At 39.9% G+C, this 12500-nt stretch overlaps 30 non-coding genes across 30 annotated transcripts in view; all 30 read left to right on the top strand.

The window, feature by feature from the left end:
- The window catches only part of LOC135024794 (U5 spliceosomal RNA), a 116-nt gene extending 69 nt beyond the window's left edge, over nucleotides 1-47 (top strand). Inside the window, exon 1 of the small nuclear RNA XR_010221607.1 lies at nucleotides 1-47. This exon is cut by the window's left edge and continues 69 nt beyond it. This is a non-coding gene — a small nuclear RNA (U5 spliceosomal RNA).
- A 270-nt stretch (nucleotides 48-317) lies between these two features.
- On the top strand, nucleotides 318-433 carry LOC135024940 (U5 spliceosomal RNA). Its single transcript, XR_010221750.1, has one exon. It is a non-coding gene; the product is annotated as a U5 spliceosomal RNA (small nuclear RNA).
- Nucleotides 434-707: 274 nt separating this feature from the next.
- Nucleotides 708-823, top strand: LOC135024706 (U5 spliceosomal RNA). Its single transcript, XR_010221520.1, has one exon. It is a non-coding gene; the product is annotated as a U5 spliceosomal RNA (small nuclear RNA).
- A 282-nt stretch (nucleotides 824-1105) lies between these two features.
- LOC135025000 (U5 spliceosomal RNA) lies at nucleotides 1106-1221 on the top strand. The gene has a single exon (XR_010221807.1). It is a non-coding gene; the product is annotated as a U5 spliceosomal RNA (small nuclear RNA).
- Nucleotides 1222-1495: 274 nt separating this feature from the next.
- On the top strand, nucleotides 1496-1611 carry LOC135024783 (U5 spliceosomal RNA). Its single transcript, XR_010221596.1, has one exon. It is a non-coding gene; the product is annotated as a U5 spliceosomal RNA (small nuclear RNA).
- Nucleotides 1612-1881: 270 nt separating this feature from the next.
- LOC135024590 (U5 spliceosomal RNA) lies at nucleotides 1882-1997 on the top strand. The gene has a single exon (XR_010221408.1). It is a non-coding gene; the product is annotated as a U5 spliceosomal RNA (small nuclear RNA).
- Nucleotides 1998-2267: 270 nt separating this feature from the next.
- On the top strand, nucleotides 2268-2383 carry LOC135024748 (U5 spliceosomal RNA). Its single transcript, XR_010221562.1, has one exon. It is a non-coding gene; the product is annotated as a U5 spliceosomal RNA (small nuclear RNA).
- Nucleotides 2384-2664: 281 nt separating this feature from the next.
- On the top strand, nucleotides 2665-2780 carry LOC135024881 (U5 spliceosomal RNA). The gene has a single exon (XR_010221692.1). It is a non-coding gene; the product is annotated as a U5 spliceosomal RNA (small nuclear RNA).
- A 270-nt stretch (nucleotides 2781-3050) lies between these two features.
- Nucleotides 3051-3166, top strand: LOC135024506 (U5 spliceosomal RNA). Its single transcript, XR_010221325.1, has one exon. It is a non-coding gene; the product is annotated as a U5 spliceosomal RNA (small nuclear RNA).
- Nucleotides 3167-3452: 286 nt separating this feature from the next.
- On the top strand, nucleotides 3453-3568 carry LOC135024747 (U5 spliceosomal RNA). The gene has a single exon (XR_010221561.1). It is a non-coding gene; the product is annotated as a U5 spliceosomal RNA (small nuclear RNA).
- An 805-nt stretch (nucleotides 3569-4373) lies between these two features.
- Nucleotides 4374-4489, top strand: LOC135024654 (U5 spliceosomal RNA). Its single transcript, XR_010221468.1, has one exon. It is a non-coding gene; the product is annotated as a U5 spliceosomal RNA (small nuclear RNA).
- Nucleotides 4490-4758: 269 nt separating this feature from the next.
- LOC135024863 (U5 spliceosomal RNA) lies at nucleotides 4759-4874 on the top strand. Its single transcript, XR_010221674.1, has one exon. It is a non-coding gene; the product is annotated as a U5 spliceosomal RNA (small nuclear RNA).
- A 274-nt stretch (nucleotides 4875-5148) lies between these two features.
- LOC135024727 (U5 spliceosomal RNA) lies at nucleotides 5149-5264 on the top strand. Its single transcript, XR_010221541.1, has one exon. It is a non-coding gene; the product is annotated as a U5 spliceosomal RNA (small nuclear RNA).
- Nucleotides 5265-5546: 282 nt separating this feature from the next.
- Nucleotides 5547-5662, top strand: LOC135024915 (U5 spliceosomal RNA). Its single transcript, XR_010221726.1, has one exon. It is a non-coding gene; the product is annotated as a U5 spliceosomal RNA (small nuclear RNA).
- A 270-nt stretch (nucleotides 5663-5932) lies between these two features.
- LOC135024913 (U5 spliceosomal RNA) lies at nucleotides 5933-6048 on the top strand. Its single transcript, XR_010221724.1, has one exon. It is a non-coding gene; the product is annotated as a U5 spliceosomal RNA (small nuclear RNA).
- A 274-nt stretch (nucleotides 6049-6322) lies between these two features.
- On the top strand, nucleotides 6323-6438 carry LOC135024921 (U5 spliceosomal RNA). Its single transcript, XR_010221731.1, has one exon. It is a non-coding gene; the product is annotated as a U5 spliceosomal RNA (small nuclear RNA).
- Nucleotides 6439-6719: 281 nt separating this feature from the next.
- LOC135024555 (U5 spliceosomal RNA) lies at nucleotides 6720-6835 on the top strand. The gene has a single exon (XR_010221374.1). It is a non-coding gene; the product is annotated as a U5 spliceosomal RNA (small nuclear RNA).
- Nucleotides 6836-7109: 274 nt separating this feature from the next.
- Nucleotides 7110-7225, top strand: LOC135024704 (U5 spliceosomal RNA). Its single transcript, XR_010221518.1, has one exon. It is a non-coding gene; the product is annotated as a U5 spliceosomal RNA (small nuclear RNA).
- A 282-nt stretch (nucleotides 7226-7507) lies between these two features.
- LOC135024999 (U5 spliceosomal RNA) lies at nucleotides 7508-7623 on the top strand. The gene has a single exon (XR_010221806.1). It is a non-coding gene; the product is annotated as a U5 spliceosomal RNA (small nuclear RNA).
- A 274-nt stretch (nucleotides 7624-7897) lies between these two features.
- LOC135024772 (U5 spliceosomal RNA) lies at nucleotides 7898-8013 on the top strand. The gene has a single exon (XR_010221585.1). It is a non-coding gene; the product is annotated as a U5 spliceosomal RNA (small nuclear RNA).
- Nucleotides 8014-8283: 270 nt separating this feature from the next.
- On the top strand, nucleotides 8284-8399 carry LOC135024588 (U5 spliceosomal RNA). The gene has a single exon (XR_010221406.1). It is a non-coding gene; the product is annotated as a U5 spliceosomal RNA (small nuclear RNA).
- A 270-nt stretch (nucleotides 8400-8669) lies between these two features.
- On the top strand, nucleotides 8670-8785 carry LOC135024556 (U5 spliceosomal RNA). Its single transcript, XR_010221375.1, has one exon. It is a non-coding gene; the product is annotated as a U5 spliceosomal RNA (small nuclear RNA).
- Nucleotides 8786-9071: 286 nt separating this feature from the next.
- Nucleotides 9072-9187, top strand: LOC135024746 (U5 spliceosomal RNA). Its single transcript, XR_010221560.1, has one exon. It is a non-coding gene; the product is annotated as a U5 spliceosomal RNA (small nuclear RNA).
- An 805-nt stretch (nucleotides 9188-9992) lies between these two features.
- LOC135024768 (U5 spliceosomal RNA) lies at nucleotides 9993-10108 on the top strand. Its single transcript, XR_010221581.1, has one exon. It is a non-coding gene; the product is annotated as a U5 spliceosomal RNA (small nuclear RNA).
- Nucleotides 10109-10382: 274 nt separating this feature from the next.
- On the top strand, nucleotides 10383-10498 carry LOC135024484 (U5 spliceosomal RNA). The gene has a single exon (XR_010221305.1). It is a non-coding gene; the product is annotated as a U5 spliceosomal RNA (small nuclear RNA).
- A 274-nt stretch (nucleotides 10499-10772) lies between these two features.
- Nucleotides 10773-10888, top strand: LOC135024856 (U5 spliceosomal RNA). Its single transcript, XR_010221667.1, has one exon. It is a non-coding gene; the product is annotated as a U5 spliceosomal RNA (small nuclear RNA).
- Nucleotides 10889-11158: 270 nt separating this feature from the next.
- On the top strand, nucleotides 11159-11274 carry LOC135024500 (U5 spliceosomal RNA). Its single transcript, XR_010221321.1, has one exon. It is a non-coding gene; the product is annotated as a U5 spliceosomal RNA (small nuclear RNA).
- Nucleotides 11275-11548: 274 nt separating this feature from the next.
- Nucleotides 11549-11664, top strand: LOC135024702 (U5 spliceosomal RNA). Its single transcript, XR_010221516.1, has one exon. It is a non-coding gene; the product is annotated as a U5 spliceosomal RNA (small nuclear RNA).
- Nucleotides 11665-11934: 270 nt separating this feature from the next.
- On the top strand, nucleotides 11935-12050 carry LOC135024697 (U5 spliceosomal RNA). Its single transcript, XR_010221511.1, has one exon. It is a non-coding gene; the product is annotated as a U5 spliceosomal RNA (small nuclear RNA).
- A 282-nt stretch (nucleotides 12051-12332) lies between these two features.
- LOC135024721 (U5 spliceosomal RNA) lies at nucleotides 12333-12448 on the top strand. Its single transcript, XR_010221535.1, has one exon. It is a non-coding gene; the product is annotated as a U5 spliceosomal RNA (small nuclear RNA).
- The last annotated feature ends 52 nt before the right edge of the window (nucleotides 12449-12500 follow it).

The raw sequence follows: 12500 nt of genomic DNA, 5'->3' as shown, positions 1-12500 counted from the left end.
AAACTGAGTTTTATCTCAATTTTTGCATGCCCCATCTTATTGGGGTTTCTTTTATCGGTTTAAAGATAGAACGAGTGTGCTTTAATGTAAGCTCATTTGCATAGAAATGACAGTAAATGTCTGTTTCTTTTCAAACAGAACTTTCTTGACCATACTAATTGCTTGAAAGAACTGGGAGCACATGGAAAAGAGTACAAACCATGCTTATAGCAAGGGGAAGCCTGGTGAGAAATCTGCTTTCTTTCAAATTGGGCGCTCATTTTGAGCTGAATGAGGACTGCTGGCATGGCACTCAGGCGACAGGTGGAATCTTGGTCATGGTCTGGTTTCTCTTCAGAATGAACAAATCTTTCGCCTTTTACTAAAGATTTCCGTGGAGAGGAGCAAAACTGAGTTTTATCTCAATTTTTGCATGCCCCATGTTATTGGGGTTTCTTTTATCGGTTTAAAGATAGAACGAGTGTGCTTTAATGTAAGCTCATTTGTATAGAAATGACAGTAAATGTCTGTTTCTTTTCAAACAGAACTTTCTTGACCATACTAATTGCTTGAAAGATCTGGGAGCACATGGAAAAGAGTACAAACCATGCTTATAGCAAGGGAAAGCCTGGTGAGAAATCTGCTTTCTTTCTTTCAAATTGGGTGCTCATTTTGAGCTGAATGAGGACTGCTGGCATGGCACTCAGGCGACAGGAGGAATCTTGTTCATGCTCTGGTTTCTCTTCAGAACGAACAAATCTTTCGCCTTTTACTAAAGATTTCCGTGGAGAGGAGCAAAACTGAGTTTTATCTCAATTTTCGCATGCCCCATATTAATGGGGTTTCTATTATTAGTTTAAAGACAGAACGAGTGTGCTTTCTTAGTAGCTTTGATGTAAGTTTATTTGCATAACAATGACAGTAAATGCCTGTTTCTTTTCAAAAAGAACTTTCTTGACCATACTAATTGCTTGAAAGATCTGGGAGCACATGGAATAGAGTACAAACCATGCTTATAGCAAGGGGAAGCCTGGTTAGAAATCTGCTTTCTTTCAAATTGGGTGCTCACTTTAAGCTGAATGAGGACTGCTGACTTGGCACTCAGGCGACAGGTGGAATCTTGGTCATGCTCTGGTTTTTCTTCAGAACGAACAAATCTTTCGCCTTTTACTAAAGATTTCTGTGGAGAAGAGCAAAACTGAGGTTTATCTCAATTTTTGTATGCCCCATCTTATTGAGGTTTCTTTTATTGGTTTAAAGATAGAACGAGTGTGCTTTAATGTAAGTTCATTTGCATAGAAATGACAGTAAATGTCTGTTTATTTTCAAACAGAACTTTCTTGACCATACTAATTGCTTGAAAGAACTGGGAGCACATGGAAAAGAGTACAAACCATGCTTATAGCAAGGGGAAGCCTGGTGAGAAATCTGCTTTCTTTCTTTCAAATTGGGTGCTCACTTTAAGCTGAATGAGGACTGCTGGCTTGGCACTCAGGCGACAGGTGGAATCTTGGTCATGCTCTGGTTTCTCTTCAGAACGAATAAATCTTTCGCCTTTTACTAAAGATTTCCGTGGAGAGGAGCAAAACTGAGTTTTATCTCAATTTTTGCATGCCCCATCTTATTGGGGTTTCTTTTATCGGTTTAAAGATAGAACGAGTGTGCTTTAATGTAAGCTCATTTGCATAGAAATGACAGTAAATGTCTGTTTCTTTTCAAACAGAACTTTCTTGACCATACTAATTGCTTGAAAGAACTGGGAGCACATGGAAAAGAGTACAAACCATGCTTATAGCAAGGGGAAGCCTGGTGAGAAATCTGCTTTCTTTCAAATTGGGCGCTCATTTTGAGCTGAATGAGGACTGCTGGCATGGCACTCAGGCGACAGGAGGAATCTTGGTCATGCTCTGTTTTCTCTTCAGAATGAACAAATCTTTCGCATTTTATTAAAGATGTCCGTGGAGAGGAGCAAAACTGAGTTTTATCTCAATTTTTGTATGCCTGGTCTTATTGAGGTTTCTTTTATTGGTTTAAAGATAGAACGAGTGTGCTTTAATGTAAGCTCATTTGCATAGAAATGACAGTAAATGTCTGTTTATTTTCAAACATAACTTTCTTGACCATACTAATTGCTTGAAAGAACTGGGAGCACATGGAAAACATTATAAACCATGCTTATAGCAAGGGGAAGCCAGGTGAGAAATCTGCTTTCTTTCAAATTGGGCGCTCACTTTAAGCTGAATGAGGACTGCTGGCATGGCACTCAGGCGACAGGAGGAATCTTGGTCATGCTCTGGTTTCTCTTCAGAACGAACAAATCTTTCGCCTTTTACTAAAGATCTCCGTGGAGAGGAGCAAAACTGAGTTTTATCTCAATTTTTGCATGCCCCATATTATTGGGGTTTCTTTTATCAGTTTAAAGACAGAATGATTGTGCTTTCTTGGTAGCTTTAATGTAAGTTTATTTGCATAACAATGACAGTAAATTCCTGTTTCTTTTCAAACAGAACTTTCTTGACCATACTAATTACTTGAAAGATCTGGGAGCACATGGAATAGAGTACAAACCATGCTTATAGCAAGGGGAAGCCTGGTTAGAAATCTGCTTTCTTTCAAATTGGGTGCTCACTTTAGCTGAATGAGGACAGCTGGCTTGGCATTTAGGCGACAGGTGGAATCTTGGTCATGCTCTGGTTTATCTTCAGAATGAACAAATCTTTCGCCTTTTACTAAAGATTTCCGTGGAGAGGAGCAAAACTGAGTTTTATCTCAATTTTTGCATGCCCCATCTTATTGGGGTTTCTTTTATTGGTTTAAAGATAGAGCGAGTGTGCTTTAATGTAAGCTCATTTGCATAGAAATGACAGTAAATGTCTGTTTCTTTTCAAACAGTACTTTCTTGACCATACTAATTGCTTGAAAGATCTGGGAGCACATGGAAAAGAGTACAAACCATGCTTATAGCAAGGGGAAGCCTGGTGAGAAATCTGCTTTCTTTCAAATTGAGCGCTCACTTTGAGCTGAATGAGGACTGCTGGCATGGCACTCAGGCGACAGGAGGAATCTTGGTCATGCTCTGGTTTCTCTTCAGAATTTACAAATCTTTCGCCTTTTATTAAAGATTTCTGTGGAGAGGAGCAAAACTGAGTTTTATATCAATTTTTGCATGCCCTATATTATTGGGGTTTCTTTTATTAGTTTAAAGACAGAATGAGTGTGCTTTCTTAGTAGCTTTGATGTAAGTTTATTTGCATAACAATGACAGTAAATGCCTGTTTCTTTTCAAACAGAACTTTCTTGTCCATACTAATTGCTTGAAAGATCTGGGAGCACATGGAAAAGAGTACAAACCATGCTTATAGCAAGGGGAAGCCTGGTGAGAAATCTGCTTTCTTTCTTTCAAATTGGGTGCTCACTTTGAGCTGAATGAGGACTGCTGGCATGGCACTCAGGCGACAGGAGGAATCTTGGTCATGCTCTGGTTTCTCTTCAGAACGAACAAATCTTTCGCCTTTTACTAAAGATCTCCGTGGAGAGGAGCAAAACTGAGTTTTATCTCAATTTTTGCATGCCCCATATTATTGGGGTTTCTTTTATCAGTTTAAAGACAGAATGATTGTGCTTTCTTGGTAGCTTTAATGTAAGTTTATTTGCATAACAATGACAGTAAATTCCTGTTTCTTTTCAAACAGAACTTTCTTGACCATACTAATTACTTGAAAGATCTGGGAGCACATGGAATAGAGGCCCTCATTCCGAGTTGTTCGCTCGGTATTTTTCATCGCATCGCAGTGAAAATCCGCTTAGTACGCATGCGCAATGTTCGCACTGCGACTGCGCCAAGTAACTTTACTATGATGAAAGTATTTTTACTCACGGCTTTTTCTTCGCTCCGGCGATCGTAATGTGATTGACAGGAAATGGGTGTTACTGGGCGGAAACACGGCGTTTCAGGGGCGTGTGGCTGAAAACGCTACCGTTTCCGGAAAAAACGCAGGAGTGGCCGGAGAAACGGTGGGAGTGCCTGGGCGAACGCTGGGTGTGTTTGTGACGTCAACCAGGAACGACAAGCACTGAAATGATCGCACAGGCAGAGTAAGTCTGGAGCTACTCTGAAACTGCTAACTCGTTTGTAATCGCAATATTGCGCGTACGTCGGTCGCAATTTTAAGAAGCTAAGATTCACTCCCAGTAGGCGGCGGCTTAGCGTGTGTAACTCTGCTACATTCGCCTTGCGAGCGAACAACTCGGAATGAGGGCCAGAGTACAAACCATGCTTATAGCAAGGGGAAGCCTGGTGAGAAATCTGCTTTCTTTCTTTCAAATTGGGTGCTCACTTTAAGCTGAATGAGGATTGCTGGCTTGGCACTCAGGCGACAGGTGGAATCTTGGTCATGCTCTGGTTTCTCTTCAGAATGAACAAATCTTTCGCCTTTTACTAAAGATTTCCGTGGAGAGGAGCAAAACTGAGTTTTATCTCAATTTTTGCATGCCCCATGTTATTGGGGTTTCTTTTATCGGTTTAAAGATAGAACGAGTGTGCTTTAATGTAAGCTCATTTGTATAGAAATGACAGTAAATGTCTGTTTCTTTTCAAACAGAACTTTCTTGACCATACTAATTGCTTGAAAGATCTGGGAGCACATGGAAAAGAGTACAAACCATGCTTATAGCAAGGGGAAGCCTGGTGAGAAATCTGCTTTCTTTCAAATTGGGTGCTCACTTTAGCTGAATGAGGACAGCTGGCTTGGCACTCAGGCGACAGGTGGAATCTTGGTCATGGTCTGGTTTCTCTTCAGAATGAACAAATCTTTCGCCTTTTACTAAAGATTTCCGTGGAGAGGAGCAAAACTGAGTTTTATCTCAATTTTTGCATGCCCCATCTTATTGGGGTTTCTTTTATTGGTTTAAAGATAGAACGAGTGTGCTTTAATGTAAGCTCATTTGTATAGAAATGACAGTAAATGTCTGTTTCTTTTCAAACAGAACTTTCTTGACCATACTAATTGCTTGAAAGATCTGGGAGCACATGGAAAAGAGTACAAACCATGCTTATAGCAAGGGGAAGCCTGGTGAGAAATCTGCTTTCTCTCTTTCAAATTGGGCGCTCACTTTGAGCTGAATGAGGACTGCTGGCATGGTACTCAGGCGACAGGAGGAATCTTGGTCATGCTCTGGTTTCTCTTCAGAACGAACAAATCTTTCGCCTTTTACTAAAGATTTCCGTGGAGAGGAGCAAAACTGAGTTTTATCTCAATTTTTGCATGCCCCATATTATTGGGGTTTCTATTATTAGTTTAAAGACAGAACGAGTGTGCTTTCTTAGTAGCTTTGATGTAAGTTTATTTGCATAACAATGACAGTAAATGCCTGTTTCTTTTCAAAAAGAACTTTCTTGACCATACTAATTGCTTGAAAGATCTGGGAGCACATGGAATAGAGTACAAACCATGCTTATAGCAAGGGGAAGCCTGGTTAGAAATCTGCTTTCTTTCAAATTGGGTGCTCACTTTAAGCTGAATGAGGACTGCTGACTTGGCACTCAGGCGACAGGTGGAATCTTGGTCATGCTCTGGTTTCTCTTCAGAACGAACAAATCTTTCGCCTTTTACTAAAGATTTCTGTGGAGAGGAGCAAAACTGAGTTTTATCTCAATTTTTGTATGCCCCGTCTTATTGAGGTTTCTTTTATTGGTTTAAAGATAGAACGAGTGTGCTTTAATGTAAGTTCATTTGCATAGAAATGACAGTAAATGTCTGTTTATTTTCAAACAGAACTTTCTTGACCATACTAATTGCTTGAAAGATCTGGGAGCACATGGAATAGAATACAAACCATGCTTATAGCAAGGAGAAGCCTGGTTAGAAATCTGCTTTCTTTCAAATTGGGTGCTCACTTTAAGCTGAATGAGGACTGCTGACTTGGCACTCAGGCGACAGGTGGAATCTTGGTCATGCTCTGGTTTCTCTTCAGAACGAACAAATCTTTCGCCTTTTACTAAAGATTTCTGTGGAGAGGAGCAAAACTGAGTTTTATCTCAATTTTTGTATGCCCCGTCTTATTGAGGTTTCTTTTATTGGTTTAAAGATAGAACGAGTGTGCTTTAATGTAAGTTCATTTGCATAGAAATGACAGTAAATGTCTGTTTATTTTCAAACAGAACTTTCTTGACCATACTAATTGCTTGAAAGAACTGGGAGCACATGGAAAAGAGTACAAACCATGCTTATAGCAAGGGGAAGCCTGGTGAGAAATCTGCTTTCTTTCTTTCAAATTGGGTACTCACTTTAAGCTGAATGAGGACTGCTGGCTTGGCACTCAGGCGACAGGTGGAATCTTGGTCATGCTCTGGTTTCTCTTCAGAACGAATAAATCTTTCGCCTTTTACTAAAGATTTCCGTGGAGAGGAGCAAAACTGAGTTTTATCTCAATTTTTGCATGCCCCATATTATTGGGGTTTCTTTTATCAGTTTAATGACAGAATGAGTGTGCTTTCTTGGTAGCTTTAATGTAAGTTTATTTGCATAACAATGACAGTAAATTCCTGTTTCTTTTCAAACAGAACTTTCTTGACCATATTAATTACTTGAAAGATCTGGGTGCACATGGAATAGAGTACAAACCATGCTTGTAGCAAGGGGAAGCCTGGTTAGAAATCTGCTTTCTTTCAAATTGGATGCTCACTTTAGCTGAATGAGGACAGCTGGCTTGGCACTCAGGCGACAGGTGGAATCTTGGTCATGCTCTGGTTTCTCTTCAGAATGAACAAATCTTTCGCCTTTTACTAAAGATTTCCGTGGAGAGGAGCAAAACTGAGTTTTATCTCAATTTTTGCATGCCCCATCTTATTGGGGTTTCTTTTATTGGTTTAAAGATAGAACGAGTGTGCTTTAATGTAAGCTCATTTGTATAGAAATGACAGTAAATGTCTGTTTCTTTTCAAATAGAACTTTCTTGACCATACTAATTGCTTGAAAGATCTGGGAGCACATGGAAAAGAGTACAAACCATGCTTATAGCAAGGGGAAGCCTGGTGAGAAATCTGCTTTCTTTCTTTCAAATTGGGCGCTCATTTTGAGCTGAATGAGGACTGCTGGCATGGCACTCAGGCGACAGGAGGAATCTTGTTCATGCTCTGGTTTCTCTTCAGAACGAACAAATCTTTCGCCTTTTACTAAAGATTTCCGTGGAGAGGAGCAAAACTGAGTTTTATCTCAATTTTCGCATGCCCCATATTAATGGGGTTTCTATTATTAGTTTAAAGACAGAACGAGTGTGCTTTCTTAGTAGCTTTGATGTAAGTTTATTTGCATAACAATGACAGTAAATGCCTGTTTCTTTTCAAAAAGAACTTTCTTGACCATACTAATTGCTTGAAAGATCTGGGAGCACATGGAATAGAGTACAAACCATGCTTATAGCAAGGGGAAGCCTGGTTAGAAATCTGCTTTCTTTCAAATTGGGTGCTCACTTTAAGCTGAATGAGGACTGCTGACTTGGCACTCAGGCGACAGGTGGAATCTTGGTCATGCTCTGGTTTTTCTTCAGAACGAACAAATCTTTCGCCTTTTACTAAAGATTTCTGTGGAGAAGAGCAAAACTGAGGTTTATCTCAATTTTTGTATGCCCCATCTTATTGAGGTTTCTTTTATTGGTTTAAAGATAGAACGAGTGTGCTTTAATGTAAGTTCATTTGCATAGAAATGACAGTAAATGTCTGTTTATTTTCAAACAGAACTTTCTTGACCATACTAATTGCTTGAAAGAACTGGGAGCACATGGAAAAGAGTACAAACCATGCTTATAGCAAGGGGAAGCCTGGTGAGAAATCTGCTTTCTTTCTTTCAAATTGGGTGCTCACTTTAAGCTGAATGAGGACTGCTGGCTTGGCACTCAGGCGACAGGTGGAATCTTGGTCATGCTCTGGTTTCTCTTCAGAACGAATAAATCTTTCGCCTTTTACTAAAGATTTCCGTGGAGAGGAGCAAAACTGAGTTTTATCTCAATTTTTGCATGCCCCATCTTATTGGGGTTTCTTTTATCGGTTTAAAGATAGAACGAGTGTGCTTTAATGTAAGCTCATTTGCATAGAAATGACAGTAAATGTCTGTTTCTTTTCAAACAGAACTTTCTTGACCATACTAATTGCTTGAAAGAACTGGGAGCACATGGAAAAGAGTACAAACCATGCTTATAGCAAGGGGAAGCCTGGTGAGAAATCTGCTTTCTTTCAAATTGGGCGCTCATTTTGAGCTGAATGAGGACTGCTGGCATGGCACTCAGGCGACAGGAGGAATCTTGGTCATGCTCTGTTTTCTCTTCAGAATGAACAAATCTTTCGCATTTTATTAAAGATGTCCGTGGAGAGGAGCAAAACTGAGTTTTATCTCAATTTTTGTATGCCTGGTCTTATTGAGGTTTCTTTTATTGGTTTAAAGATAGAACGAGTGTGCTTTAATGTAAGCTCATTTGCATAGAAATGACAGTAAATGTCTGTTTATTTTCAAACATAACTTTCTTGACCATACTAATTGCTTGAAAGAACTGGGAGCACATGGAAAACATTATAAACCATGCTTATAGCAAGGGGAAGCCAGGTGAGAAATCTGCTTTCTTTCAAATTGAGCGCTCACTTTGAGCTGAATGAGGACTGCTGGCATGGCACTCAGGCGACAGGAGGAATCTTGGTCATGCTCTGGTTTCCCTTCAGAATTTACAAATCTTTCGCCTTTTATTAAAGATTTCTGTGGAGAGGAGCAAAACTGAGTTTTATATCAATTTTTGCATGCCCTATATTATTGGGGTTTCTTTTATTAGTTTAAAGACAGAATGAGTGTGCTTTCTTAGTAGCTTTGATGTAAGTTTATTTGCATAACAATGACAGTAAATGCCTGTTTCTTTTCAAACAGAACTTTCTTGTCCATACTAATTGCTTGAAAGATCTGGGAGCACATGGAAAAGAGTACAAACCATGCTTATAGCAAGGGGAAGCCTGGTGAGAAATCTGCTTTCTTTCTTTCAAATTGGGTGCTCACTTTGAGCTGAATGAGGACTGCTGGCATGGCACTCAGGCGACAGGAGGAATCTTGGTCATGCTCTGGTTTCTCTTCAGAACGAACAAATCTTTCGCCTTTTACTAAAGATCTCCGTGGAGAGGAGCAAAACTGAGTTTTATCTCAATTTTTGCATGCCCCATATTATTGGGGTTTCTTTTATCAGTTTAAAGACAGAATGATTGTGCTTTCTTGGTAGCTTTAATGTAAGTTTATTTGCATAACAATGACAGTAAATTCCTGTTTCTTTTCAAACAGAACTTTCTTGACCATACTAATTACTTGAAAGATCTGGGAGCACATGGAATAGAGGCCCTCATTCCGAGTTGTTCGCTCGGTATTTTTCATCGCATCGCAGTGAAAATCCGCTTAGTACGCATGCGCAATGTTCGCACTGCGACTGCGCCAAGTAACTTTACTATGATGAAAGTATTTTTACTCACGGCTTTTTCTTCGCTCCGGCGATCGTAATGTGATTGACAGGAAATGGGTGTTACTGGGCGGAAACACGGCGTTTCAGGGGCGTGTGGCTGAAAACGCTACCGTTTCCGGAAAAAACGCAGGAGTGGCCGGAGAAACGGTGGGAGTGCCTGGGCGAACGCTGGGTGTGTTTGTGACGTCAACCAGGAACGACAAGCACTGAAATGATCGCACAGGCAGAGTAAGTCTGGAGCTACTCTGAAACTGCTAACTCGTTTGTAATCGCAATATTGCGCGTACGTCGGTCGCAATTTTAAGAAGCTAAGATTCACTCCCAGTAGGCGGCGGCTTAGCGTGTGTAACTCTGCTACATTCGCCTTGCGAGCGAACAACTCGGAATGAGGGCCAGAGTACAAACCATGCTTATAGCAAGGGGAAGCCTGGTGAGAAATCTGCTTTCTTTCTTTCAAATTGGGTGCTCACTTTAAGCTGAATGAGGATTGCTGGCTTGGCACTCAGGCGACAGGTGGAATCTTGGTCATGCTCTGGTTTCTCTTCAGAACAAATAAATTTTTCGCCTTTTACTAAAGATTTCCGTGGAGAGGAGCAAAACTGAGTTTTATCTCAATTTTTGCATGCCCCATCTTATTGGGGTTTCTTTTATCGGTTTAAAGATAGAACGAGTGTGCTTTAATGTAAGCTCATTTGCATAGAAATGACAGTAAATGTCTGTTTCTTTTCAAACAGAACTTTCTTGACCATACTAATTGCTTGAAAGATCTGGGAGCACATGGAAAAGAGTACAAACCATGCTTATAATAAGGGGAAGCCTGGTGAAAAATCTGCTTTCTTTCTTTAAAATTGGGTGCTCACTTTGAGCTGAATGAGGACTGCTGGCATGGCACTCAGGCGACAGGTGGAATCTAGGTCATGCTCTGGTTTTTCTTCAGAACGAACAAATCTTTCACCTTTTATTAAAGATTTCCGTGGAGAGGAGCAAAACTGAGTTTTATCTCAATTTTTGTATGCCACATCTTATTGGGGTTTCTTTTATCGGTTTAAAGACAGAACGAGTGTGCTTTAATGTAAGCTCATTTGCATAGAAATGACAGTAAATGTCTGTTTCTTTTCAAACAGAACTTTCTTGACCATACTAATTGCTTGAAAGTTCTGGGAGCACATGGAAAAGAGTACAAACCATGCTTATAATAAGGGGAAGCCTGATGAGAAATCTGCTTTCTTTCTTTCAAATTGGGTGCTCACTTTAAGCTGAATGAGGATTGCTGGCTTGGCACTCAGGCGACAGGTGGAATCTTGGTCATGCTCTGGCTTCTTTTCAGAACAAATAAATCTTTCGCCTTTTACTAAAGATTTCCATGGAGAGGAGCAAAACTGAGTTTTATCTCAATTTTTGCATGCCCCATCTTATTGGGGTTTCTTTTATCGGTTTATAGATAGAACGAGTGTGCTTTAATGTAAGCTCATTTGCATAGAAATGACAGTAAATGTCTGTTTCTTTTCAAACAGAACTTTCTTGACCATACTAATTGCTTGAAAGATCTGGGAGCACATGGAAAACAGTATAAACCATGCTTATAGCAAGGTTAAGCCAGGTGAGAAATCTGCTTTCTTTCAAATTGTGCGCTCATTTTGAGCTGAATGAGGACTGCTGGCATGGCACTCAGGCGACAGGAGGAATCTTGGTCATGCTCTGGTTTCTCTTCAGAATGAACAAATCTTTCGCCTTTTACAAAAGATTTCTGTGGAGAGGAGCAAATCTGAGATTTATCTCAATTTTTGTATGCCCTGTCTTATTGAGGTTTCTTTTATTGGTTTAAAGATAGAAATAGTGTGTTTTAATGTAAGCTCATTTGCATAGAAATGACAGTAAATGTCTGTTTATTTTCAAACAGAACTTTCTTGACCATACTAATTGCTTGACAGAACTGGGAGCACATGGAAAAGAGTACAAACCATGCTTATAGCAAGGGGAAGCCTGGTGAGAAATCTGCTTTCTTTCTTTCAAATTGGGTGCTCATTTTAAGCTTAATGAGGACTGCTGGCTTGGCACTCAGGCGACAGGTGGAATCTTGGTCATGCTCTGGCTTCTCTTCAGAACGAATAAATCTTTCGCCTTTTACTAAAGATTTCCGTGGAGAGGAGCAAAACTGAGTTTTATCTCAATTTTTGCATGCCCTATCTTATTGGAGTTTCTTTTATCGGTTTAAAGATAGAAATAGTGTGTTTTAATGTAAGCTCATTTGCATAGAAATGACAGTAAATGTCTGTTTATTTTCAAACAGAACTTTCTTGACCATACTAATTGCTTGACAGAACTGGGAGCACATGGAAAAGAGTACAAACCATGCTTATAGCAAGGGGAAGCCTGGTGAGAAATCTGCTTTCTTTCAAATTGGGTGCTCACTTTGAGCTGAATGAGGACTGCTGGCATGGCACTCAGGCGACAGGTGGAATCTTGGTCATGCTCTGGTTTCTCTTCAAAATGAACAAATCTTTCGCCTTTTACTAAAGATTTCCGTGGAGAGGAGCAAAACTGAGTTTTATCTCAATTTTTGCATGCTCCATATTATTGGGGTTTCTTTTGTCAGTTTAAAGACAGAAAGAGTGTGCTTTCTTGGTAGCTTTAATGTAAGTTTATTTGCATTACAATGACAGTAAATTCCTGTTTCTTTTTAAACAGAACTTTCTTGACCATACTAATTACTTGAAAGATCTGGGAGCACATGGAATAGACTACAAACCATGCTTATAGCAAGGGGAAGCCTGGTTAGAAATCTGCTTTCTTTCAAATTGGGTGCTCACTTTAAGCTGAATGAGGACTGCTGGCTTGGCACTCAGGCGACAGGTAGAACCTTGGTCATGCTCTGGTTTCTCTTCAGAACGAACAAATCTTTCGCCTTTTACTAAAGATTTCTGTGGAGAGGAGCAAAACTGAGTTTTATCTCAATTTTTGCATGCCCCATATTATTGGGGTTTCTATTATTAGTTTAAAGTCAGAACGAGTGTGCTTTCTTAGTAGCTTTGATG

The sequence above is a fragment of the Pseudophryne corroboree genome, unplaced genomic scaffold (assembly GCF_028390025.1).
Source record: "Pseudophryne corroboree isolate aPseCor3 unplaced genomic scaffold, aPseCor3.hap2 scaffold_410, whole genome shotgun sequence".
Lineage (NCBI taxonomy): Eukaryota > Metazoa > Chordata > Amphibia > Anura > Myobatrachidae > Pseudophryne > Pseudophryne corroboree.
Note: the sequence above shows the minus strand (reverse complement) of the source record. Positions and strands in the feature narration are given on the sequence as shown.